Genomic DNA, 27,953 nt, shown 5'->3' on the forward strand with positions numbered 1-27,953 from the left:
AGGTCTCTCTTGTTTTCCTGCTAGACCTATGAGTGCAAACATATGGTTTCTGTCCTTCTCTGCCTGGCTTACTTCACTCAGCATGACACCCTCAAGGTCCATCCACTTTCCTACGAAGGGCCATATGTCATTCCCTCTCATTGCCATGTAGTACTCCATCGTGAATATATACCACATCTTCTTGATCCATTCGTCAGGTTTTAAATTTATTTTTGAGAGACAGAGTACAAGCAGGGGAGTGGCGGAGAGAAAGGGAGACAGAATCCGAAGCAGGCTCCAGGCTCTGAGCTGTCCGCACAGAGCCTAATGCAGGGCTCGAACTCATGAACCACGAGATCAAGACCTGAGCCAAAGTCAGACACTGAACCCACTGAACCATCCAGGTGCCCCCAAAATGCATTTTGGTAAAGACCAATGTGAGAACAGACAACCATTAAAAAATGGAGATAGACCTTAGCAGAGGTTTGTCAAAAGTGTCATGGGAGCAGATAGGTTGGGAGAGGAGCCAGGCTTTAAACTATTTGAGCTCGGTTTTGAAGCATGAGTTCTCCTTCACTTCGTGCGTGCAGAAAGCGAAGGGGTTTTCCAAGCAGAGTAAGGTCAAGTCCAACAGGAAGGGTCTCAGCTTATTGTGCTTGAGGCAATGACAGAGAATATGCAAGGAACCTAGGTTTTAGATGCAAAGATTTCCTAGAGATGTTGTCTAAAAGCAGATTATCTATAAAGCAAAAACTTAACAGCACATGTGCTCTATCATAGCCTCCCATAACATTGTTTTCATACTTGGAGTCAACAGCAGAAAGAAGCAATGTGTGGAGGAAGGTTTTAAGAAGTTACATGATGATTTTATGAGAAAATATCAAATGAACAGAGTTATAAAATGCAAATGAAAGGGACAGGGGAAATGACTACCATCGAGACTATCTGAGACTATCTGAAAGAACATAAATCCACTTAAGGGTACATGGGACACAAGAGAAAAATGACTTGAAAACACTTGCAAAGCAACATATAAGTAAGTATAATTAAATACAGTACAGACTGAGTCCTCTGGTGAACATGGAATAAAGAAGAAGCCAAAATTGGGTGAGGAGAACTAGGGGCTGCTTCCTGGAGGATGGAAATTTAATTATTGGAAATGCTGGGGTACGTGTACACCACATAGAGTTACCTGGGAATGAATCAAGCAGCGGTTGAATAATAGAGTGAGAAAATTGTCAGAGACCAGCCAGAATTTGCCCCACTGACTCACTCCCAACCTGGGTTGATTTTTTGCCTACCACAATGAACGTGTTACTCACTGGCCACTTTGAACAGTGTATTTTCATTTCTTAGGCTGCAGACACCTCTTCAGATGCCCCATTCAGTTTCTCTCAGACAATTATGGCTCTCAGATTTCCTGTGGCTCCAGTGGTTCTAGGGCTTAGGTTGCCCTAGACCACAACGAGGCAATTATCCAGGTAATTTAGGTGTCAAACTACTTTATTTGAATAATCAAGCTCCTCCATCCAATTTTCTGTTTCCCAGAACCCTGGCAGCTGACTATCTTGAGATCAACACACAAAGCACAAACTCTTGGAGAACTTAACAATGCGTGATAAAACACGGCTGTGTGGATGTCGTGTGGTGTCTCTCAGGTCCCTCAACCAACTTTTCTCTCTGTCATTTGTTTTGACATGCACAGCAATCTTCAAGAGCCTATCTCAATTTTCCATAGATGCAAGGGTGCAGACAAGCTCCTGGTTTTATCTGCTGTGTTTGAAAATCAATGTATGTTACTCCCCTAGATGAGGAACATGAGTCCTGACCATGGGGATCTCTAAGCTGGAAGATTGCTAGCACAGACTTTGGTCAATACAAGTGTCCTCCCCTAAAGGTAGATTTGAGAAACATTGAAGAGTTAAAACATTGAAGAGCTAGCACAGACTTTGGTCAATACAAGTGTCCTCCCCTAAAGGTAGATTTGAGAAACATTGAAGGGTTTCATCGTTTAAATAAAGGTGGAAAGGGAGAGGAAAGGAGAGGATGGAGTCAAGAATGATGACCATGTTTCTGGCATAGGCAACTGAATGCTCCCTACTGAACTAGAGATGTTAAAAGGAAGAGCATGTTTAGAGGAAGCAGAGAAGTTATGCTTTTGAGCACTGTTAAATCTGAGCTATTTGAGGGTGGACAGCAGCTGGATGTTTCAGTCTGCATGAAACTTGCTTGCTCTGTGTACATATTTGGGTTCCTTTCATTCACATAGTCTGGCCCTCCTACCATATTTCATGTCCTCATAGGATCAGAGGGCTAATGTTTCTTTAATATTCAGCTTCATAGCTTGCAATTGGAGCTTATACTTGTTAATTAATAGGCTGGAAAAAAATATTTGAGTGACTTTAAAGAGAAGACTCCTCCCTCATAGCTCCAATCTTTTGTCTGTCTGTCTGTCTGCTTGCTTGTTTCACTCGGGGGAGAGTGTTTCTTTGGACCCAGCAGAGCAAACAGCTTTACTGCTTTGGTCTGCTCATTTTCTTTTTTGAAATGGTACTGGTGTATCTAGTCATTGGGTTTTTAAGTTGCTAAACTTAAAGCTGAAGATAGGGAAGGTGATTTCATAAGTCTGTCATCCTGACTGCATTTCTTTTTATTCGGCTTTATGCCATAAAATGGATTGAGAGACAAACCCAGCTTGTTCAAACCTCATTGCAAATGCACATATATCAAATAGTAATACAAGGATACAGGGAAGGACTCTGATCCAGGAGACCGGACACTTTTGAACCACCTTTTTTGTGATACTGACACCTTAAGTCACCACACATTAAGGAGCACTAGGGTTGACTCTTATTTCTTTATCTCCTCATTGCTATAAAGAATACCTTTACCTATCCCCATCCCCAGGCCCTCAGGTCCGCAAACTTGGAACTAATTTTTAAATTTACCTTAATATTTGCAATATATAGTCAAGCCCTTACAAAATCCTTCTCTTTCCTCTATCGTATTCTCTGTTGGATTTCTACTCTTTTCTCTTCAGATTTCTTGGCTCTAGAAATCAGGGCCTATAGCAGAAGTTTATGTGACAATACTTTATTGAGAAATGCAACTCCCAGGGAAGCAAGAGTGTAAGAAAAGGAAAACAATGCAGGAAAAGAGAAAGAACAAATCGAAAGGAATGTGTTGCATAGCTGCCCAGAGCTTCTTGAAAAGCAGCTTGCTTCACACGGAAAGGTGTCTTCTTACAGGCCCCAAGCAATGTATTTAGGGAAAGATAGGAGAATCATTTAACTTCTAGCTCCTTTTATTCAATTTGTGTTCCTTGAGGTGTTAATTAACTACCCTACACTTCTGCCTGTTTCACATATGTACTGTGCACAAGCTTCTTAGGCATCAGTGGCAACAGGGAAGCCCCAGGGTGGGAGACAAAGGTGCATAGCATAGGTGTGAAGTGAGGCCATTCTGTGCATGCCAACGGACTACCTGAGGGACCTTGTTCAACTGTAATCGAGCTGCCTGACCCTCCAGCCAGATGGCAGAGTGAGACATGGATCTGGCCTGGCCTGGCCCATCAGCTGAATGGCATTTGTATGAGTCCTAAACCTGGTCTAGAACAAAATTGGTTATGTCTGGATTATCTTGACAGACTCCTGACCACCTTTCATGCCTCCAGTCTTTCCCTTCTTTTAAATTAACCAGTCACTGGTAAAAACTCAACAATCCATAAAAGCCGTTTTAATGGGGGTCCCTTTGTTATGCAATAGAATAATGTTCATCATATCACATCAAAGCTCCTCAGTTTGGCTTTAATTCACATCTTGTGCTGCTTCCCTCTTCCCCTCACTCCATCCTTCCCTCTAATGTCTTTCTTTCTTTCTTTTTTAAGTTTATTTATTTTAATAAAGAAAGAGATAGCATGAGTGGGGGAGGGGCAGAGAGAGAAGAAGAGTAAAAATCCCAAGCAGACTTGGCCCTGTCAGTATAGACCCTGATGCAGGGCTTTGCTCTCACAACCATGAGACCATGACATAAGCCAAAATCAAGAGTCAGACGCTTAACTGACTCAGCCACCCAAGTGCCCCTATAGATTTCTTTTCTTATTATGCCTTTGTATGGCTTTGATATGAGGGTGATCCTATCCCCATAAAATGAGTTAGAAAGTGTTTCCTCTTCCTCTATTTTCTGAAATTTTTAGGATTGGTAAACTTCTTCATTCAGTGTTTGATAGAATTCACCAATGAAACCATCTAGGTATTTTCTTCAGGGGAAAGTTTTTAATTATAAATTGTTTCTTTTTTCTTTTTAAATTTAAATCCAAGTTAGTTAACATACACCGCAGTCTTGACCTCAGGAGTAGAACCCAGCAATCCATCTCTTACATATGACACCCAGTGCTCATCCCAAAAAGTGTCCTTCTTCATGCCCATTACCCTTTCAGCCCATCCTCCTCCACCTGCCCTCCAGCAACACTTAGTTTCTTTAATAGAGCTAGGGTCATTCACATTATGTGTTTATGGGTCAGTTTTGGTAACTTGTGTCTTTCAGAAATTTGTCCATTTTATCTAATATGTCAAATTTATTAATATAAAAGATGTTTGTAGTATTTCTTTAAAAAAATTTTTTTTACTGTTTGTTTATTTTTGAGAGGGAGAGAGAGAGAGAGAGAAAAACAGAGTGTGAGTGGGGGAGGGGCAGATAGAGAGGGAGGGAGACACAGACTCAGAAGCAGACTCCAGGCTCTGGGCTGTCAGCACAGAGCCCAACGAGGAGCTTGAACTCACAAACCATGAGATGATGACCTGAGCTGAAATCAGACACTTAACCGACTGAGCCACCCAGGCACCCCTGTTTGTAGTATTTCTTATTAGCCTTCTAAATTCTCTTGACTCTATAATTAATGTCTCCTGTTTCATTCCTGGTATTTATAATCTGTGTCTTCCTTCTGTTTCTCTTTCTTTCTTTCTTTTTTTTTTTTTTAAGTAATCTCTAAAAACAACATGGGACTCAAACTCATGATCCCAAGATCAAGAGTCGTGTGCCCTATCAAATGAGCCAGCCAGGTGTTCCTTCCCTCTGTTTGTCTTAATTAATCTAGCTAGAAGTGTATCAATTTTATTAATTTATTCAAAAGATCTACTTCTAGTATCACTGATTTTCTCTATTGTTTATTTTCTATTTCATTGATCCCTACTCTATTATTTAATCCTTTTACTTACTTTAGGTTTATTTTGCTCTTCTTTTATAACTCCTTAAAATAAAATCTTAGAACATTGATTTGAAACTTTTCTTCCTTTCTAATATAAACATTTAGTTATACATTTCCCTTTAGGTTCTGCTTTAGCTAGATCCTATACATTTTAATATATTGTGCTTTCCTTTACTTACAGTCAAAGAATTTTCTGTTTTATCTTGTGATGTCTCTTTGTTTCACAGACTATTTAGAAATATTACATTTAGTTTTCTAAAATGTGGGGATTTTCAGGGCTCCTGGGTGGCTCAGTCTGTTGAGAGGAGAACTCTTGGTTTCAGTTCAGGTCATGACCTCACAGTTCATGGGTTCAAGCGCTTCATCAGGCTCTGTGCTGCCAGTGTGGAACCTGGTTGGGAGTTTCTCTCTCCCTTTCTGTCTGCCCCTCCCCCGCTTTTGCTCTCTTTGTCTCTCTCAAAACAAACAAATAAATAAACTTTAAAAATAAATAAATAAAAATAAAATATGGGGTTTTGCGAGATGTACTTTTTGTTAGGTTTTTAATCTAATTTTGTTGTAGTCAGAATACTCTGTAAGACTTCAATCCTTTTAAATTTAGTAAGAATTGTTTTATGGCCCAGTAAATGGTTTATCTTTGTGAATGTTCCAGTGCTTGGAAATAATATATATTCTACAGTCACTGGGGTAATATCCTATAAAGAACTAGGTCAAATTGATTAGTAATATTGTTCAAGCCTTCTTTATCCTTACTAATATTCTGACCATTTGTCCTATTGATTCCTGAGACATGAGAGTTAAGATCTTCAATTATAATTGTGGATTTGTCTATTTCTCCTTATAGTTATGATAGTTTCTGCACTCTGATATTCTGTAATTTGCTAACTACTACTACTACTACTTATTATTATTATTATTATTATGTGCTTCCGATGACCTAAATCTTTTATTTATGAAATATCTCTTTATTCCTGATACTATTCTATGTCTATTTTGCTTGAGATTAACATAGTATCTCCAGCATTCTTATAGTGTGCATTGACATGTCACATCATTTCCCACACTTTAACTTTTAACCTGTGTCTCTATATTCAAAATCCATTTTGGGGGGACACCTGGGTGGCTCAGTTGGTTGAGTGTCTGACCCTTGGTTTCAACTCAGGTCATGATCTCACAGCTTGTGGGATGGAGCCCCAGTGCAAAGCCTACTTGGGATTTTCTCTCTCTCTCTCTCTCTCTCTCTCTCGCTCTCTCTCTGTGCTTCCCCCCTGCTTCCTCTCTCTCTCTCTCAAAATAAAACTAAATAAATAAATAAAATCCATTTTCTGTAGACAACATATTATTTGGTCAAAATTCTTAATTTTTCTTCTGACAATTCTTATCTTCTAATTGGAATATTTGGACATTTATATTTAATGTAATTATCAATATAATTGAGATTAAGTCTATTATTCCCAACTGTTTTTTGTTTCCTATTGCTTCTTTTGAGCTAATTTCATTTAAGATTCCATTTTTATCTTCATATTGGCTTAAAAGCTATACTTTTATGTTATTATTTTATTGGTTGCTTAAGGGTTTTACAGTATGCATCTTAAAGTCTATATTCAAGGGTGCCTGACTGACTCAGTCTATGGAGTGTGTAACTCTTGATCTTGGGGTTATAAGATTGAGCCCCACAGTGGGTGTAGAGATTACTTAATAAGTAAAATAAAATAATTAATAAATAACATCCTTTAAGTTTTTTAACATTAATTAATTTTTTTGAGTGATAGAGGGAGAGTATGAATGAGGGAGGAGCAGAGAGAGAGGGAGATACAGAATTCAAAGCAGATTCCAGGTTCTGAACTGTCAGTACAGAGCCTGATGCAGAGCTCGAACTCATGAACCACAAGGTCATGACCTGAGCTGAAGTTGGACGCTCAACCAACTGAGCCACCAAGGAGCCCGAATAGATAAAATCTTCTAAAAGTCTAGGAGCGCCTGGGTGGCTCAGTCGGTTGAGTGTCTGACTTCGGCTCAGGTCATGATCTCAAGTTCGTGGGTTCGAGCCCTGTGCCGGGCTCTGTGCTGACAGCTAGCCCAGAGCCTGGAGCCCGCTTCAGATTCTGTCTCCCTCTCTCTCTGCCCCTGCCTGCTCATGCTCTGTCTCTGTCTCAAAAATAAATAAAACATAAAAAAAGAACAAAAGATAAAATAAAATAAAAGTTTATATTCAAATATTATACCACATCACATATAATGTAAGAACTTGACAACAGTTTACTTCCATTTTCTTTGTGTGATTCTCATACATTTTACTTCTATGTATAATCCTCATCATATATTATTATTATTGCTATAAATATACAGCTATCTTTTAAATCAATTTAGAAGATTTTTTTTTTAAATACAGAGAGAGACAGAGCATGAGAGGGGGAGGGGCAGAGAGAGAAGGAGACACAGAACTGGAAGCAGGCTCCAGGCTCTGAGCTAGCTGTTAGCACAGAGCCTGATGCAGGGCTCGAACCCACGAACGTGAGATCTGACCTGAGCCGAAGCCGGAGGCTTAACCGACTGAGCCACCCAGGAGCCCCAAGATTTTTAATTTTTATTTATTTTTGAGAGAGAGAGATAAAGCACGAGAGACAGGAGGGGCAGAGAGAGAGACACACACACAGAATCTGAAGCAGGCTCCAAGCTCTGAGCTGTCAGCACAGAGCCAGACACAGGGCTCCAACTCCCAAACTGTAAGATCATGACCTGAGCCAAAGTCAGATGCTTAACAGACTGAGCCACCCATGTGCCCCTTAAAGCAATTTTTTTAAGAATAAAAAAGGCTTTGAATATTTACCCACATATTTACCATTTTTAGAACTCTTAGAGGTCCCGGTTTCCATCTAGTGTCATTTTTCTTCAATCTGTAAAAGTTCCTTTAACACTCAAAATCTATTCAGCTCTGTTTGTTTGGAAAAAAGAAAAAAAATTATTACACCTTCATTTTGAGAAACATTTTCACTAGACATAGATTTCTATGTTGACACATGCTTTCAACATTTTCAAAATGTTCTTCCAATGTCTCCTGGCTTTCACTGTTTCTGGGAAAACATCTCTAATGGTTCTTACCCCTTTCCTTTATATTTAATATGTCTTTTTCCTCTGGCTACTTTTAAATTTCAAGCAAATTTGATTATGATGTGCCATGGTATAGTTGCCTTTTTTTTTTTTTTAAGTAAACTTCACAGTCAGTGCAGAGCTCAGTGCAGAGCTTGAACTCAGGACCCTGAGATCAAAACCTGAGCTGAGATCAAGATTTGGACACCCACACATTCTTAGTTGTCTTCGTATGAGGCCAGCTTGAAGTTCAGTTTCTTGAATTTATAGGTTTACAGTTTTTATCAAATTGGGGGGAAATTGGCCATTATATCTTCAAATATTTTTTTTTTGGTCCTATTACATGAATGCTAAACTATTTGATATAGCTTCATTGGTCATTAAGGCTCTTTCTTTCTGTTTGTCAGCATTTTTTTTCCCTTTGTGCTTTGGTTTGTATGGTTTCTATGTTTTTAACTTACTGATTTTATCTTCTGCAGTGTCTAATCTGCCCATTAAGTAAAATTTCCATTTCAGATATTATATTTTCAGTAAGAGAAATTCTATTTTAAAAATCTTCTACTTTTGTCTTTTTTATGTTCATGTCTTCTTTTAAATCCTTGTGTATATTTACAATCACAGTTTTAAGGTCATTGTCTATTAAATCATCATTGTTATTCTTAGGTCTGTTTCTGTTGGCTGATTTTCCTTCTGTTCAAGGATCAAAATTTGCCTCCTTTTGTGTGTGTCTAGTAATTTGCATTGAATTCTAACATTGTGAATATAACATTGCTGAGTATTTGGATTTTGCTTCTTCCTTTAAAAAATGTTGAAGTTTGTTTTGATAAACATTAAATTACTTGCAGACAAGCTTTACCTTTCTGAAGCTTGTTTTTAAGCTTTATTAGGGATAGGTCTGGGCTAGTTTAGCCTTAATACTAAGGTATCACCTTTCTGGAGCCTCTACTGATTACTTTAGATTTTTAATGATGTCTCTACATGGAGTGGATGAAATTGGAATGTTTCCCAGCCCCATGGAAACTCTAGGAGTTGTTCAACTTACTCTTACCTGTTGTTGCTCTTTCCTCAGCATCAAGAAGTTTCACCCTACTCATGCACAAATTAGTATTCAAAGACTCCAGGAGACTGTATTCTGTCTTCTGAAGCTCCTTCCCTGCATAGCTGCCTTATTCTGACCCACCAGTTCTAGCTTCCTTTGCTTCCCTGAACTCCAATTTCCGTCTCCTCAACTTAGAACGACCACTCTACTCTGCTTGATGTCTCCTCTCTGCTATTGCTGTTTGAAAATTGCCTCCAGGGGCACCTGGGTGGCTCAGTCGGTTAAGCATCCCCCTTTGGCTCAGGTCGTGATCCCATGGATGGTGGGTTCGAGCCCTGAGTCGGGCTCTGTGCTGACAGCTAGCTTGGAGCCTGCTTCGGATTCTGTATCTCCCTCTCTCTCTGACCCTCCCCTGCTCAGGCTGTCTCTCTCTGTCTCTCAAAAATAAATAAATAAAAAAAAACATTAAAAAAAAAGAAAATTGCCTCCAGGTTAGAATCCAGAGTAATTATAGAGTTCACCTTGTTTGTTTTCTCTCTCTTAAGGATCACAGTCCTGCACCACTTCTTATTCCAATGTCTTAAAACAACTTTTCATATCGATTTCCTGGTTTTTTATAGCAGGAAGACAAGTTCCATATCAGTTACTTTTTTGTGGCCAGAAGCAGAAGTCTCACCTGGCTCTTTTACCAGCCCCTCCCCCACACACCTTCATTTGTCACGTTCTGCAGTTTCACATGTTAGGTGTGGATTTCTTTTTCTTTATCTTATTTAAGGTCCATTGAGCTTCCTAGTAACTTTAATCAGTTTTAGAAAATTCTGTCATTATCTCCTCAAATATTGCCTCTGCTGTATTCTTTCTCTCCTTTTGTTCTGGAACTTTAATTAACGTGTGATAAGTCTTTTCACTCTATCCTCCATATCTTTTAACTCTGTTGCATATTTTTATATTTTTGTCTCTCTGTGTTTCATTCTGGCTTTCTTCTAGTTTACGAATTCTCTTTTCAACTGAATCCAGTCTGCTGTCAGACTTAATTTACTTGGTTCTGTTTCAAATCCACTAGGTCACTTTTCATATTTTCTTGTTCCTTGCAACTATTTTCAAAGTTGTTTTAATACATGCCTGACAATTTTGATGTCCAAAGCCTTTGTGACCCTGTTCCTGCTGAGTATTATTTTTGCTGATTCTCGTTCATTTGCCTTTTCTCCCTGTGTGCTTGATTATTCATTGCCTTTGAAGATTATTTGTGGGGATTTGAAATTTTGGATGAAGGTGACTTCACTGAGGGAAGATTCTCTTTGCCAGGTGCTGAGGGGGAATGCTTGACTGGAATCATTTTAAACCAAATTCAAGAACTGAGGTTTTCCCCCAATTACTTAGGTAATGCAAATTCAGGCTACAAATCAATCTGGCCTGGAAAATTTCCCCCTGCTCTGCTCAGCACCAAGGAAACCTTCTTGCAGTCCTTGGGGAGGTAGCAGAAGGGTTACGTTTACTTCTGTTTCACCCCTACCCTAAAGCTGTAACCCTTTGTCTCTTCAGTTTAATATGGGGAAGGTCTTCTATTAGACTCCCCACTTTGAGAGCATATGGGACCATTCCATAAAAACCAGAGTTCAAGTTTACCTTGATCAGCAAATACTTCCTGGTGGAAAGTGGCCTGTTTGTTCCACTTACTACTTTGAGTTTTCAATTTCCATTAAATTTGGCCTTGTATTTCCTTACTATCTAGTCAGCTTTTTGATACTTTTAAGGTGTTTTAAATATTTTATTCAGCATTTTAGTTGTTTTTTCAATAGGAAAGTTGATTCGTATAACCTATCTTGTCATGTTCCCGTAAACTAAAGTGGTTTTGGGGTTTTTTGAAAACAGATTCCATCAAATTGCCTCTATAAGCAATCCAAACTAGCATTGATTTACTTTTTTTTGTTTTGGAGTTTTTGTTTATTTGGTTGTTCTTCTTGTTTGTTGTTCTTCTTGTCTTTGGTTGTGTCTTCCTAAAAAGAATGTAATTCTTCAAAATCAAGTAATTGATATGAGACTTTGTAAGAATTCAAATACAAAGCAACTCCTCTTTTCTAAAATATTTTTTGGAGAAGATTAAACTTCACCTCATATTTTTTGAGGAAATATAGTACATAAAGGCTCTTTCCCAATACCTAGCAAAAAGCAAGTATTTAATAAATATTAGTCTTTCTCACCTCTCTCTTCTTCAGCTCTTCAAGAAATTTCTTTTATAAAAAATCTAAGTGGTCCAGTTGTTTAAAATACTGTGAGACTATTCCTATTTTGGGTAAGTAGCATGGTTAGTGTGACATTTCTCTAAGTCTCTTTCAGTCCACATTGGTAATCACATGAATTGTTCACACACACATATACATACATACATGTGGTCCATATAGCCTTATAAATTACCAAGTTTTATGGCCTTTTGTTTTACAGGGATTGTTAGGAAGCATAATAACCAATATATGATAGAAAAAAACTTGAGTTCCGTTTAGAAAGTAAATTTTTTAGTTCCAAATAGAAATAGTCGTCTTTTTTCACTTATACAGGCCTTGTGAATTTTTAAGAAAGAAATGAATAAGAACTTCATGTAGTGTCTTTCTTCAGTGATTCTAGTGAGGGTGAAACAGACTTTCTACAGTAGAATAGGCTTCTGTCTAGATACCAGGCTGCTGTGCAGAGGATGTAAGGCTTAGGCCATAGTCACTTCACCATCATCTAAACCACACCACGTCAGTTTTCTTAAGATTGCAAGAGGATAAGGAGGCGTAGGAGTCTTCCCCCATCCTCACTAAAAATGCATGATTGTTACCACCAGGACGAAATCAATTATGTCTCTTTATTTCTGGCTTAAACAAAAATGTATTTATCATGGTTCTGGAGGCTAGATGTCCAAGATCAAGTCATCGGCAGGTTTGGTTTCTTCAGAGTCCTCTCTCCTTGGTTTGTAGATGGCCATCTTCTCCTTGTGTCTTCACACGGCCCTTCTTCTGTAAGTTCCAATGATATCTTTTAATTCTTTCTTCTTCTCCTCTTCTGTGATTTCCCTGCTTGCAGAGTTCTATTCATGATATTGGAGGAGACCAAGAAAGAGAAGAAAACATAGATTTACAACATAACTCAAGTTTGAAGAATTCTTAGAGATGACTTAATTAAATACTTCCTTGTCCAAATAATTAAACTGAAAAGCCAGAGAGGTTATGAATTTTCCAAGGTTACAGGTCCACTCTAGACTCCTGGGCTTCTTGACTTCCATGCCATTCATTACATGTCCCTCTACACTGTGCGGCCAGTTCCCTATGTACACCTCAGGGCTTTTCTCATCTGGAATTCGTATTTGGAGATAGTAAGGTGAGGGCAGATCTTAAGGCCAGCTGAATGAAGTTCTTTACATTCCTGCTAGGGGAATCAGAAACATTGGGACATAGAAGGTCTGCAGAGTTAGAAAAAGCAGTCTAGAAAGAGAGAATGGAGCAGGGTTAGGAAGTAATGGAAGGTCAGGACTGATGAGACAGGAAAAGGCATTCTAAGTGGAGTAAACTGATTTTGAAGTCTCAGTCCAAAGCAAGGATGAGATATGTTGGGGGTGGGGAACAATAGCAATAGTGACATAAATAAGGAATTCTAATTCAGGTCAGCAATGTTCAGCTAATGAGGCAAATTTCAAATAATACTTTTCTTTTCTGCCATAGGGAAGATATGACAACAAACTAACATTCAAGAAACATTATAAAAGAACTAAGATACTTTTAGCTGGAAAGATATAAGTGAGACGTGGATCTCCTTTCCACAAAGGGAAGTAATGGACTAGAATTGCCATAGGAAATAAACAGGACAACAGGGCAAATAGATGTGCACATTAACCTAAAGACCCTGAAGATTCAGGAAATCTTGAAACAAGGTCTGGAGGAGACACTCTTCAGTCTGGGATGGGTTAAGTTCAGTCCTGCCTGGAGGCAGAGGGAGGGATGAAATGTCCTGTCACAGAGTCTAGAAGTCTGGATCAGGGCCGATTCATGGAAACAAAGCATCTCATTATGGAGAGAGGTGGAGAACAGCAGGAAAAATCCCCAACCTATTTGCCTGGGGCTTCAAAGCAGTGTAGAAGCTCTCTGCCTTGGTCAATTTTAGGCTCTGATTCTCACAAAAAAAAGATTTCAGTTAAGCCAAAATGAAAGAACTCCTATGGTACTACAGTGAGATTCGGATCTCAGAAGGAAGTTTAGCAATTGGGAATAACTTGCAAGAACAGTTTAGGCATGACTGGCAATGGAAACAGAGAGGGATAAAATTATCACTTGGTTTGGGAATTTAGGATTCGGCTCTGAGGCCTTGGTAGTTGTCAGAGGTGGTTGGTTAAGTTGAGGGTCCTCCCAGCCTAGTGGCTATGTAAGAACCTGCTTCTGGGAACCCACAGTGAAGGCTGGGTGTGTCAGAGCGTGTGCTGAATTCCTGGCTTCAATTACAGACTACTAGGCGGCTGAAGAGTCTGTCATTGCCGATGTCATCACATTTACAAGATTCATAGGTCCCCTTTCCAGTAAGACACAAGAATGAGGGCCTCTCTGCACCTGCTGACATGTCCACCGCTGTATGCTCAATGAAGATGCACATAATTGAGGGAGGTAGAAGCGAGGGTCTCTCTGGTGTGTCCACTCATTCCCACTAAGGGAATGAGGAAATGGGATCTTGGAGAACTTATGCTGAGCCTCCACTGCCCTAGTGTGGCCTCCATGTTATAGGGCAGAAGATCTTCAAGGGGAGAGATTTTTGTTTATCTGGAATGAAGGCAGAAGCATGGATAAGATTACCTCTCAAACTTCAAATGAAACACTCTATACTTTGCTGGTCTATGAATTGTCATTTGCCCATTCAAATCCATTTAAGTTCTTCAGCTGCCAACATCCTGGGGGATTCAAAAAATATGGGTGCTCAGTCTGTCTTCTTCAACTAGTTGTTCCTAGGCTCTGTCCCTGAGGATGCCATTAGAGAACTGGCAGCATGGGGAACAGGCTTCTCCTCACAAAGTGAAACTTCCAAACAACCAGCCCCACATTCTTCTCTGACTCATGTCACCAACCCTCCATCATGCCCTGCAGGTCAGTGGGATGGGAACCCTGCCACATGTGGAACAATTGCAGCTGGAATAAGATGCCTATTCTGATAGCCAGGACACACCTCCTCCCATCCCCCAGCCTTGGATCACTCTGTGGCCTGTGCCTCAGGTATTATGATAAGATGCAGCCAGAGATGGGCAGAGGACAGTCAACAAGAGGTCTACCCTAGGGCTGTTGGCCTCATCTGCAGAGATCTGATCAGTCTCTGTGGTTCACCTCTGATTCCTCCACTTACCATAGTATAGAATCCTCCCAGCCCCTGAGAAGCAGGCACTTCTCATTATCCAAGTCAGTGGATGAGAGCAGAGGCACACATAATTTTTTCACTTGTTGATTGCCTAGCATGCGCCAAGTCCTATGCTAAGTGGTGAGTATACAATGCTGCACAAAAGAGATGTAAGCCCCGTGTGTAGCCTGCTGTCTAGTGGTAAAAACCACAATTATACAGATTCATAAATAAACATTAGCTCAAAATATAATTGATGTTTTAAAAAGTGAAGTAAATTCATATTACGTTACCTACACAGAGTTACACGTGCAAATGTGCCATCTGTGTCTATCCCCAGTTCTGACACAGTGTTTCTGCCATACCCAAGGCAGTGGAAGTATGGAGTCTGCAAACCAGGAATGAAGAGTTGATCCAATGCTAGTATGAAAATTCACCTTGGCTATTCATCTAGATTTGAAAATCATATCAAAAGTGGTCACAAAATTCTATTTGCACATCTAGGTTGAATATGTTTCATCCTCAGTTCCTCAAAGTCTTCCGTCTCTGTAGCAGATGGGCAAAAATATCTTTGAGGAACCAGAGGGTCATACAGTGATAGGGAAGAGAGGCCTGAAAAGATCAGTGCAAATCACTCTAGCTTCCTCTCTCCATGTCTTATTCAAAATTCACTGAGGATCAGGCCTGAAGACAGAATTTGGAGATAGCTTCATCCATTCCACTGCCTCGAAAATTATACAGATGGTTGGTATTTGACCTAATTCTTATAGCACCCCAGATAAAGAAACTAAAATTTCTTTCAGTCATTTCAATAATCCGCTCTACTGGGAAGTTCTTTCCTTGGTAATAGAAAAAAATAGAATTTTTTTCCTTTCTCTACAAAATTTAATTCCTTTCTTGGTATTTTGTCTTTTTTTTTTAAATGTTTGTTTATTTTTAGAAAGAGAGAGATAGTGGGAGAGGGGTAGAGTGAGAGGGGGAGAAAGAGAGAATCCCAAGCAGGCTCCACGCTCAGCATGGAGCCCGATGTAGGGCTCGATCTCACTACCTGAGCCAACTTTAAGAGTCAGACACTCAACCAAAAGAGCCACCCAGGCTCCCTGATATTTTGTCTTTTAAACCAAATTTTAAACCTAAATTTATTTATTACCTTTCCTCCCTCATTCATATTTAAGCATTATATGAAAAGTGGTCACCTCTTCCTTCTGCTTCAGAGGAGAGCCCAGCAGATGTCCTAGGTGGAAATATTTAAGTCTGGGAAGTTAGAGCCAAGACTTTCCTTCCATGTGGTTAGTTCACATAACCCAGATTAGGAAGACCTCCCTCTAACAGGTTGGGAAGATCCAGAGGCAGTTTCTCAGTGTATATTTCCTCCCTTCAAGCATGATCAGTCCAGAAAGGTAAAGGTCAATGGACATGAGGCACCTGGGTGGCTCAGTCAGTTAGGTGTCTTACTCTTCAGTTTTGGCCCATGTCATGATCTCACGGTTTGTGAGATCAAGCCCCAAGTCAGGCTTTGTGCTGACAGTGCAAAACCTACTTGGGATTTTCTCTCTCTGGCCCTCCCCCATCTGTATTCTCCCCCCTCTCTCAAAATAAATAAACTTTAAAAAAATTTTAAGCCCAATGGACAGACAGCAGGTGTGAACATTGCTTTGCTTTACCACTAAATCTTGTTTTACAGGAAAAATGGGTAGACTAAATAAAGCAAGAAGCAATGTGACTGGGTAAGTTAACTTCTGCAAAGCCATCCTAGGATTCTGGAACAGAACCAAGCAAAATGAAGTACAGAGTCCATTTGGATAAATAATTACAGCTTATATGTAAGCAATATTTTGAAAAAAAACAAGCCAACAACAACAAAACCTAGACCTTAAGAGTAGGGCAGAGACAGGTATGGGCCTTTATTATTATAACTGGTCTTTATTCTTTTTTTTTTCTTTTTTTCTTATAGTTTATTGTCAGGTTGGTTCTCATATAACATCCAGTGCTCATCCCAACATGAGCCCTCCTCCATGCCCATCATCCATTTTCCCCTCTCCTCCACCCCCTGGCCTTTATTCTTTACCACATTTAAAGCACCTTAGTCGGATACTAATCAGAGTCCCTAAATCCTCCATCCCTTCTTCTGAAAAGCTAGAGGGAAAATTAAAATTGTAGTGTTCCAAAATTGAGCCTGGATGTTCATTGTGTTAAGTGTCCCACTCTTGATTTCAGCTTAGGTCAAGTTCTCAGAGCTTGTGAGATCTCTCGATTCTCTCTCTCTGCCCCTCCCCTCTAGTTTCTCTCTGTTCTCTCTCTTTCTCTCTCTCTCTCTTTCTCTCTCTCCCCAAATAAATAAACTTAAAAAAATTTTAGTGTCTTAAAGTTATCTTATTTATTCCCCTGCCTCCAGCTGTATGAGTTATCCAGTTTCTCTACCAAATCTACCTTAATCTCTCACTGGACATATATCTTTTGATTTTTTTCTACTTGGACCCTATGCTTCAGCCAAGATACCCAATTCACCAAGCCCCACACTTTGACTCATTCCCACATCCAAACCTGTGATTGAACATTGTTTCCTATCCCCAAGAATGTTGTCTTCATGGCCTCCATTTCCCACAGTCCCCCACTAAAATCTAGCTCAAAACTCTTCCTCCAAAGTCTTCTTTATTAACTAATCAAAATGACCTTTTTGGCCCGGTTTCATCTCACTAGTTAGTTTCAAAAATATTTAATTGCACCAACCAGCACATGTGTGTGGTTTTATAAGACAGATGGAGAAATTCATTACACTGTAAGTTCCTTGAAAGTGAGGACCATAGTTCCTTTTCCTTTCTTTTTTTTTCTTTTTTTTAAGTTTATTTATTTATTTGTTTATTTATTTATTTTGGGGGGGTGTGAGTGGGTGAGGGACAGAGAGAGAGGGAGAGAGAGAGAAAGCGAGGCTTGTGTTCACCTGAAGCAGGGCTTGAACTCACCCGATGCAGGGTTTGGGCTCACCCGATATGAAACTTGAAGTAATGAACCATGAGATCATGAACTGAGCTGAAGTCAGATGCTTAACCAACTGAGCCGTCCAAACTCCCTAAGTTTATTTATTTTGAGAGAGAGAAGGAGATAACCAGAGAAGGAGGGGCAGAGAGAGAGGAGGACAGAGAACCCGAAGCGGGTTCTGCACTGACAGCAGAGAGCCTGATGCAGGGCTCAAACTCACAAACTATGAGATCATGACCTGAGCCAAAGTCAGACACTTAACCAACTGAGCCCCCCAGGAGCCCCATCACTTAAAAAAAATAACTAGTCTCCCCACTCCAAACCTTAGAGTTCTTCAGTAAATGCTAAAACTATGGTTGAGATTGACTAACTGTTTATCACAGAGTGAGACACAAAATAAGTTTTATGTATCAAGTTCTGAGAGTTGGACCAATAATGAAAGCAATATCAAGAATGGAGAGAATGGCTAACAAAGAATAGAAATCCTAATTCTATGCTCCATCAGAGACTTCCAAACTTTCTATGTTGTTTGGGAACATTTGATTAAGTAATTTACCAAAAGAGGCCAATATCCAAACTCCTACTCAGAAAGAGCATGGAGTCTAAGCTATACATAGGAGAGAGGTGTGGTAATGTGAGCAGTGTCTAGTACATAGTAGACATTCAGCTGGTATTTGTGAAAGGGAGGGATCAAGAAAGTCAGCCGGTTCTAAATTTCTCTTTATTGTCACCTGTTAATGTTGATTGACTTTCCAAGCAATAAAAAGCTGGTCAATGACTTCTCTGACTGGAGAAACTGAAGGCGATGGGGTGCGTGTGGAGTTAAAAAAAGTAATATCAATGTGGGAAAGTTTGTTGTATGACAGGAAATAAGATACAGATAAACACAGAATAAACAGAAACATCACTAAAAGATCTGGGCTGGGGGTCTAGTAATCTATTCTATAGAAAATGAGGAAGGATTAAGGGCATTTTTGGAAGGGAGTCAGAGGATAGTTTCTGGAAGAGAAAGATGAAATAGTAAGCCAGAGTTTGGCAAAAAGGAAGCTACAGAATTGAGCACAGAGGAGTGGAACTGAAGAAGTGACCCATGTGGGCCACTGGCAATGAGAGAAGGTAACAGATTATCTTAGAACAGAATGGTCTAGGGGCACCTAAGTGGCTCAGTTGCTTAAGCATCATGATCTCATAATTTTGAGTCAGGTCATGATCTCACGATTTGTGTGTTTGATCCCCACATCTGGCGCTGCACTGACAGTGCGAAGCCCACTTGTAATTCTCTCTCTTCCTCCCAATCTCTCTCTCTCTGCCCCTCCCCAACTCACTCTCTCACACTCTCTCAACATAAATAAATAAAATTAAAAAACAAAAAAAAAACCAGAAAGGCCTGGTTGGAAGTCAGGAGAACTAATGGGGTGGGGGAATGAGGAGTTGATGGGAGGAACTGGTAAGAGACCTGGGAGGTTTAGTTTTGTCTTCTCTAAAGTATATGAAACATAAGCAGTCAAAAAGTAACCCATTCTTTACCTCCCACCAGCAAGCAAGTGGGAGCAGAGCTGTGAGCCCTTCCTCAGACAACGGAGAGGAAAAGTGCTGTCAGTGACATTATCATAGCATAAAGGAACAAGCTTGGTGCCAAGAGCAAAGACACAACCCTTTTTGCTGATATACAATATCCTTAAACCAATCCCGTTCCCAGAAATCAGTTTCTTCCAATATTCAACTGCCTCTCCCTTGATCCTTGTTTCTCCCTGAGTGGTTCTGCATGACATCCCTTCAAAAGGCCTTTGCCGAGCAGGAAAGCTAATCTCAGCCCGGTCCAGAAACCTTCCAAGGATGAATTTGTTTTCAGGGCCTTCTCAAACTTGTAAGCTCTACCTGCCGTCTAACTTAGATTACTTTAGATGCTCTGCCCTTACCATAGACAGAGGTTGAGAACACCCAAAGACTGATTTGGACAGAGCAAGACAGTGACATGTTTAAGGAAAAACTATAAGAGTAAAATGAACACCCAAAGCAATCTACACATTCAGGGCAATCCCCATCAAAATTGCACCAGCATTCTTCTCAAAGCTAGAACAAGCTATCCTAAAATTTGTATGGAACCACAAAAGACCTCGAATAGCCAAAGTAACATTGAAGAAGAAAACCAAAATTGGAGGCATCACAATCCCAGACTTTAGCCTTTACTACAAAGCTGTCATCATCAAGACAGTATGGTATTGGCACAAAAACAGACACATAGACCAATGGAATAGAATAGAGAAGCCAGAACTGGGCCCACAAATGTAAGGCCAATTAATTTTTGACAAAGTAGGAATGAGTATCCAATGGAAAAAAGACTGCCTCTTTAGCAGGTGGTGCTGGGAGAACTGAACAGCAACATGCAGAAGAATGAAACTAGACCACTTTCTTACACCATATACACAAAAATAAACTTAAAATGGCTGAAGGACCCGAATGTGAGACAGAAAACCATCAAAACCCTGAAGGAGAATGTAGGAAACAGCCTCCTTGTCCTTAAAGGCAGCAATTTCCTACTTGACACATCCCCAAAGGCAAGGGAAATGAAAACAAAAATGAACTCTTGGGACCTCACCAAGATAAAAATCTTCTGCACTGCAAAGGAAACAATCAAGAAAACTAATTGGCAACCAACAGAATGGGAAAAGATAGTTGCAAATGACATATCAGATAAAGGGCTAGTATCCAAAATCTACAAGGAACTCACCAAACTCCAAACCCGAAAAATGAAGAAATGGACAGAAGACATGAACAGACACTTCTCTAAAGAGGACATCCAGATGGCCAACAGACGTATGAAACGATGCTCAGCATCACTCATCATCAGGGAAATATAAATCAAAACCACACTGAGATACCACCTCACACCAGTCAGAGTGGCTAAAATGAACAAATCAAGAGACTATAGATGCTGGCAAGGATGTAGAGAAATGCGCACCCTCCTACACTGTGGTGGGAATGTAAACTGATACAATCGGTCTGGAAAACAGTATGGAGGTTCCTCAAAAAACTATCAATAGCACTGCTAGGGATTTATCCAAGGGATACAGAAGTGCTGACACATGGGGGCACATGTGCCCCAATGTTCATAGCAGCACTGTCAACAATAGCCACAACATGGAAAGAGCCTAAATGTCCATCACCTGATGAATGGATCAAGAAGATGTGGTGTATATACACAATGGAGTACTACATGGCAATGAGAAAGAATGAAATCTGGCCATTTGTAGCAAAGTGGATGGACCTCGAGGGTGTCATGCTAAGCGAAATAAGTCAGGCAGAGAAGGACAGATACCATATGTTTGCACTCATAGTCTAACAGGAGAACAGGAGAAACCTAATGGAGGACCATGGGGAGGGGAAGGAGGAAAGAGAGTTGGGGAAAGACAGGGATGCAAAACCTGAGAGACTACTGAATACTGAAAACGAACCGAGCATTGAAGGGGTGGGGGAGGGGAAAGGGAGGTGGTGGTAATGGAGCAGGGTACTTGTAGGGAAGAGCACTGGGTGTTATATGGAAACCAATTTAACAATAAACTATTTTAAAAAAAAGTAAAATGAACATTAAAACACAGCCTTTTCATACGATGAATTGATATTTCCTGAGGACCCACCGTGCAAAACATTATGCTAAACATAGAAAGGAATATAAAGTCAAAGTATATATAATCTCCACCTTCCAAAAGGTTACCATCTAGTAAAAGAGACAAATACATATCTACATTACTCCTGTACAAAACAGTGCTACCATAGAGGTTCAAATAATATGACACCATATTTGGGGGAGAGACAGAAACAATTGTCACTAGAAAGATTAGAAGTATTCTTGGAAAATAAGATTTTAAGCTGGCCTTTAAATGAAGGATAGGACCTTATAGCTTGATAAGGGAAGGAACGGCATCCTAGAGAGAAAGGACAGCATGTGCAAAGGTTTGAGGGCAGGAGAGCACAGAACAAGGTAAAGAACCTCAAATAGGCCCATGAGGGATAGTCCTGGTTATATGAAAGGATGTAGATGTAAATAAGTAGTGTCACAGCAGAGTTTGGATTTTATTTGGTGTATAATAATGAATTATGATGACCCATATTTCTTTGAAATTCCCAGATAACTGACTCCATTGTTAAAGCTTGAGAACGAACTTCAAGTAATCGTATCAAAAATGACATTTCACAGGGACTCACCATGGAAGCTACTGTCTTTCCTAAGTTCATCTGCACCTATATAATTTCACTGGACATAAAAATGGGAGGTCAAGGAAGACTGTAAAGTCTCCCACTTTGAAAGGCCTTTAATAGAAGATAAATTTTTATTCATCTCAGAGGTGATGTTAATAGTTTTGTTTTCGGTCAGGAGGCTCATTCAGATGGCCACAAAAGTCCCTTCATGGACATAGGCAGACAATAGGACAGATACTAACTGCAAATAATACAATGTTGAGGAACTATGGAATAATGAAGTCCTAGGAGCCACCTAAGGCCAATAAGGCAGCCCTCTGGTGGAAGAGACTTTAGGACCAGTTATATGAAGAGGAAAAGGACAGGGTTGAACAGAGAGGACAGAGAAACAGTACCTAAGGTTGAAAGAGGAGGGAACTGCCTGTATAAATGTTTGGAGGCAAGTCCCAGCAAGCACATGTTGTGAGTGTCATGTGTGGGAGACATAGAACAAATGAACTCAACTGGAATGGAGAGTCTATAACAAGAGCTAACAAGGATTCAGTCTATAGGTAGACCAGTTTCCAGAACAACAGCATGGAACACATGGAACAGCATAGGTCAACACTGAATGCTACTCTTAGCCTCTCTAGAAAGTGAGGTAGGGATTTTAGTCTCCATTTTCCCCTTACACTTTCATGAGATGTGGGTTACACTCCTGGTTGTTCTGGACATTGACTCATCCTCCTGTAATGAATCTGAGTGTCCTAAGGTATGATGCTCTCTATTGTACTGAGGGATAAAGTGAGGCCAGGGAAAAGAAGACTATTGGAACCAAATTCAAATTATATTTAAGAACTAAGTTCTGCTTGGCCTAAATTTATATTGTCAGGACCTCACTCCTCTCCTTTTCCTCTGTTACCCCTGAACATCCCTTAAGGGGATGCTGAATTCTACTTAAGTCAGGTAAGGGAATGTTTAGATGTCGAAGCAGAGGTTATTACAAAATGACTTCAGAAGGACTTCTATGCTTTGGGTTAGCTGCCTGCCGTAGCCCAGACTCCCTAGATTAAAGCACAACATTCTCATCTGTAATCCCGTCTGGATTCACAGATACAAGTGGCCACTATGGAAATTTCCTGAAAGATCTGAATGCCAGAGAAGAAACTGCTCATTGACCATTCTGAACAGTCAGTGAAGCCATGCTGACCCTAAACAATGAAGGAAAAACCGAGTTCAGTTCTGCTGAGTAGAGCAAAACTATCTTATGGCCCGACTGCAATTAGACGCTGGGGATGAAGGCGTCCCTGAAACCCAGCTGGGGAATCTCTCCTTCATGTTCCTTCTGAGCTCCACATTCTACCGCAGAAGATAGTAAAAAGGAGGGTGCCCCACACCCTTCTGTAGAAAAAAGGTACATTTTGGGATGGTTTGGAGGCATCAAAATGGTAAGCAATTTTAGGGTACAATTAAGACCTGGCTGCTGAACCCTACAATAAATTACCATCAAAGGCACTCACACGTCAATAGGGGGGAAAAACACATGTGCTTGCAAGACGATGTGTGTTTGATGCTCATAAAAAAGATAAAAATATAGGTCATCATCATGTAACGAGCTTGTAGGTGTCAGAACGTGTGCTGTTGGGGGAGGTGAGGGAGTGGAAGCGGAGAGGGATCAGCAAACCAAAATGAAGCTGGAAATCAGACTCCTATCTCCAAGTTCTTCCCTTTGGTCAAAGTCTACAGATGCACCATGGGGGCACAAACAGACCCCTCCCCCATTTTTTAATTTCAGGGGATATCCCATTCCCTGAAACCCCCAGCCAGATTTCCAACATATTAATCACCTCTCCCATTTTGAAATCAGCCGGTCAGGGTATTATTCAAGCATTGTTAATGACACCATCGGCCAAGGTATCAATTAGGCAAGTTGGGATAAGAAGAGCAGAGAATAGGGCTGGCCAGAGAGCAGAACAAGTTTGTTTTGGTGTAAGTACCCACTTGTCCACAAGGGCTCCTAGCTCTTTACTTCCCGTAAAGGCAACTCCAAATGCACTGAATTCTTCAGTCAACACCCAAACTAAAACTCTACTTCATAGGTATCCCCTACCATGCTTGCTCAGTCATCCCTTAACTGGACTTCAGCTACTCACATGAAATCACTAAGGATATGCAGGCAAAGGGCCATGGTTAGCCAGCTCAGGGCAGAGCTATTCCTGTGGTTGGGTCCTAACATCAAGGGTGGGAATGCTTCCCCAATCCACATTTTGAACGTTCTTTACAATCTAGCTCAACATTTTCTCATCCAGGAAGCTTTTTTTTTCCCCCCAAATAAGGAAAGTCTTCCTATTTGTTGATTCTTTATTTTTAAATCCAAGAAAAGGATATTATTTTCCTCAGCAGACTGAGAGTTTCCTGAAGTCCAGAGGTTTTGCTTTTGTTTTTGTTTTTGTTTTTGTTTTTTTTAGATCTCTCTGCCTCAGACACTTAACTATACTCCTCTCAGTCAGAACAAAGATACAGGTGTGAGAGCTACTGAAATTTAGATTCTGGAAAAAGGAAGGAAACAAAGACTAGAATCAAAACTACAGCATAGTAGGAGTCAGTTCAGTCACCAAGACATCCAAATTCCTTCCCATTATATACTTAGGGAGGTTTTCAGGGCATTCTGTTCTAGACTCCAATCTTCTTGAGTCATTCCCCAGCTCCTTCTCACCTTTCCACTCTCCAGATGGATACAAGTTCTCCATGGTTTTCTTTCCACACCCACCAATTATCCAGATCTTCAGACAGATGTGGGGGACTAGAGCAGGACAGGAGGTCAATGTTTCATATTTTTAGTGGCTTTTGTACAAAAGGAAGGTGGCGGGGCCAAACACCACCACCAAAACTAAAAAATCTCAATAAAAAATATTTAAGTTTGGGAGTCTTGACAATGCTGTTCTTAGCTATTAGATTGACTAGGGAGGTGAACAGGTTCCCCAGGTGTTTTCCCAAAAGACTTAGCTCCTTGAGTTTCTTTATGCCCTTATTCTCTGCCCTTTTTTCTCCTCTAATGTCTTCCTGCAACTTCACCCTAAACTCCAAAGTACTAAGTTACAGTACCCATAGAAAATAAATACATAAACTTTCAAATTGGAGCAGCCAGGATTTTTAAGATGGAGAATCAACAAAAAAATTTTTTTCAATTACCTTGTAGTTTCCCTAAGGGCAGACACTATATTATAATTTTCTTTTTTAATAAAAGCTTTATTGAGATATAATTCACATACTATATGATTCACCTATTTAAAGCGTACAATTCAGTGATTTGTAACATAGTCACAGTGTTGTGCAACCACATCACAATCAATTTTAGAATATTTTCATCACCCCAAAGAGGGATTCTATATCTGTTAGCTCCTCACTCCCCCCAACACTCCTAGCTCTAGGCAACCACTAATACACTGTCTTACTTTATAGATTCACCTACTTGGAATACTTCACACAAATGGAATCATATGATATGTGGTCTTTTGTGACTGGCTTCTTTCTGTTAGTATAATGTTATCAAGATTCATTCATGATATGGCATGTATCAGTAGTTCATTCATTTTTTATTGCCTAATAGTATTCCATTATATGAATATTCTTTTTTTATTTCTTCAGTTGATTGACATTTGGGTTGTTTCTACTTTTCAACTATTATGAATAACACTGCTATGAACATTCACATACAAGTTTTCACAGAAACATGTTTCCATTTCTCTTGGGTATATACTTAGGAGTGGAGCTGCTGGGATCTTTAACATTTTAAGGAACTGTCAGACTGTTTGACAAAACAGATGTATCATTTTATAATCACACCAGCAATGTGTGAGGGTTACAATTTGTCCAATCCTCACCAACAGTTATTAGTATCTTGTTTTTATTATTATTATAGCCATCCTAGTGGTTTTGATTTATATTTCCTTGAGAGCTAATGATGTTGAGCATATTTTTATATGCTTATTGGTATGTGGATAAATGCTTATTCAGATACTTTGCTCATTTTTAATTGGGCTATTCGTCTTTTTATTATTGAGTTATAAGAATTCTTGGTATATTGTACATACCAGTCTCTTATCAGATATTTGACATGCAGATATTTTCTCCTACTCTGTGGGTTGTCTTTTCACTTGATCCCTTGAAGAAAAAAGTTTAAAATTTTGATGAAGTCCAATCTAACTATTTTTATTATCTTATGGTGTATTTATCCAAGAAACCATTACCTAACCCAAGATCATGAAGATTTCCATGTATGTTTTCTTCTAAAAGTCTTATAGTTTCAGCTCTTACATTTAGGTCTTTGATCCATTTTGAGCTAATTGTTGTATATGGTGTGAGGTAGGAGTTGAAATTCTTTTCTTTTGCATGTGAGTTTCCAGTTGTCACAGCATCACTTAAAAAGACTATTCTTCCTCCATTGAATTGTCTGAGCACTCATGTCAAAAATCAATTGGCTGTAAGTGTAAGGATTTATTCTTGGACTCTCATTCTATTCCATTAATCTGTAAGTCTATCTTTATGCCAAAACCATACTCTTGATTACTGTAATTCTGTAGTAAAATTAGGAAACATGAGTCTTCCAGACTTTTTATTTTTCAAGATTGCTTTGGCTATTTTGATAACTTGAATTTCAATATGAATTCTGGAATGTTTAACAATTTTCGCAAAGAAGCCAGATGGGATTCTGATAGGTATTTTGTTGAATCTGCAGCTCAATCTGAGAAGTACTGCCATGAACACAGGATGTTTTTACATTCATTTGGATCTTCTATAATTTGTTCCAACAATGTTTTGTAATTTTCAGAGTATAATTTTTTTAATTTTTAAAAAATGTTTATTTTCTGAGAAAGACAGAGCACAAGTGGGGAAAGGGCAGAGCGAGAGACACATACACACACAGAATCTGAAGCAGACTCCAGGCTCTGAGCTGTCAGTACAGAACCCAATATGGGGCTTGAACTCACAAGCTGTGAGATCATGACCTCAGCTGAAGTCAGATGTTCAACTGACTGAGCCACCCAGGCCTCCCTCAAAGTATAATTTTTATACTTCTTTTGTTAAATTTATTCCTATGTGTCTTATTATATCTGATACTATTGTAAATGTAATTATTTGACTTAAATTCACTTTCAAATGATTGCAAGTATTATAATTTTATTTTAAATAATATATAATATAGTGATAAGCATAATTACTTACAGAGGACTTACTGTGTGAAAAGTACTCTGCTAGGTTGAGTTGGAAATAAAAAATATAAGACTTAGTTCTTAAACTCAAGGAATGTACAATTTACCTAACTAGAAATGATGCTTTACACAGGTTTCACCTCTACAATTTTTGGAAAGTATTTCAAATACTTCATCTTACTTGATCCCCCAAATACCATTCATTCACTTATTCAAAGGTATCTACTGAGTGACTAATCTGTGGAAGCACTTTACTGGGTGCTGACAATTAAAGGGAGAGGAAAAAACAAACACAGTCCTCATCTTCGTGAATACTACTGTCAAATTAGAAAGACAGATATTAATCAAATATATATTATAAACTATGATAAGTCTCATAAAAGAAAAGCACACTGAATAGTAAGTAGAGTGGGAATTACTCTACCTATTTTGCAGAAGAGAAAACTGAGGTAAACAAGAATCTAAGTATTCTAGAGGGAAAGAGTAAGAATTCTATGAGAAGGATTAGGCCCTTCAGCTTTAACATGGAGTTGTTTGATTAGACCTACAACATTTCATTTGTCTCCTCCCTTTGACCTATGGTAAGGGAAAGAAAGAGTCAACATGGTCAGCAGAGATGTGAGTCCTCCTGTTGCAACGAGGTCAGGACACTTCGGCCACCCATCTCCTTCTGTGCTAGACTCAAGCAGAGAGAAACAAACAGTGTTCTATGAAGTAGGACACCGTGTGGTGTCCTGCTGCTTCTTTGCTGTAAGCACTCAAAACAAAACAAAACAAAACCAGTCTGGAATTATAAATGCTCTTCCAAATAATTTTAAAATATCTTTTAAAAGATTCACAGAAAATTGGGAAAGGATCAAGATTCTAGGGAGCTAACATTTCATGAATGGATCATAGAATGAAAATTTTGGCTTTATTT

The 27,953-nt window shown here is 39.4% G+C and overlaps 1 long non-coding RNA gene across 1 annotated transcript in view; it reads right to left on the bottom strand.

Moving 5' to 3' along the window:
* Positions 1 to 12,218: 12,218 nt before the first annotated feature.
* The window catches only part of LOC115304825, a 48,970-nt gene continuing 33,235 nt past the window's right edge, over positions 12,219 to 27,953 (bottom strand). The window contains exon 3 of the long non-coding RNA XR_003914628.1: positions 12,219 to 12,381. This is a non-coding gene — a long non-coding RNA (uncharacterized LOC115304825). The remainder of the gene's footprint in view (positions 12,382 to 27,953) is intronic.

Source organism: Suricata suricatta, chromosome 10, assembly GCF_006229205.1.
Source record: "Suricata suricatta isolate VVHF042 chromosome 10, meerkat_22Aug2017_6uvM2_HiC, whole genome shotgun sequence".
Taxonomy (NCBI): domain Eukaryota; kingdom Metazoa; phylum Chordata; class Mammalia; order Carnivora; family Herpestidae; genus Suricata; species Suricata suricatta.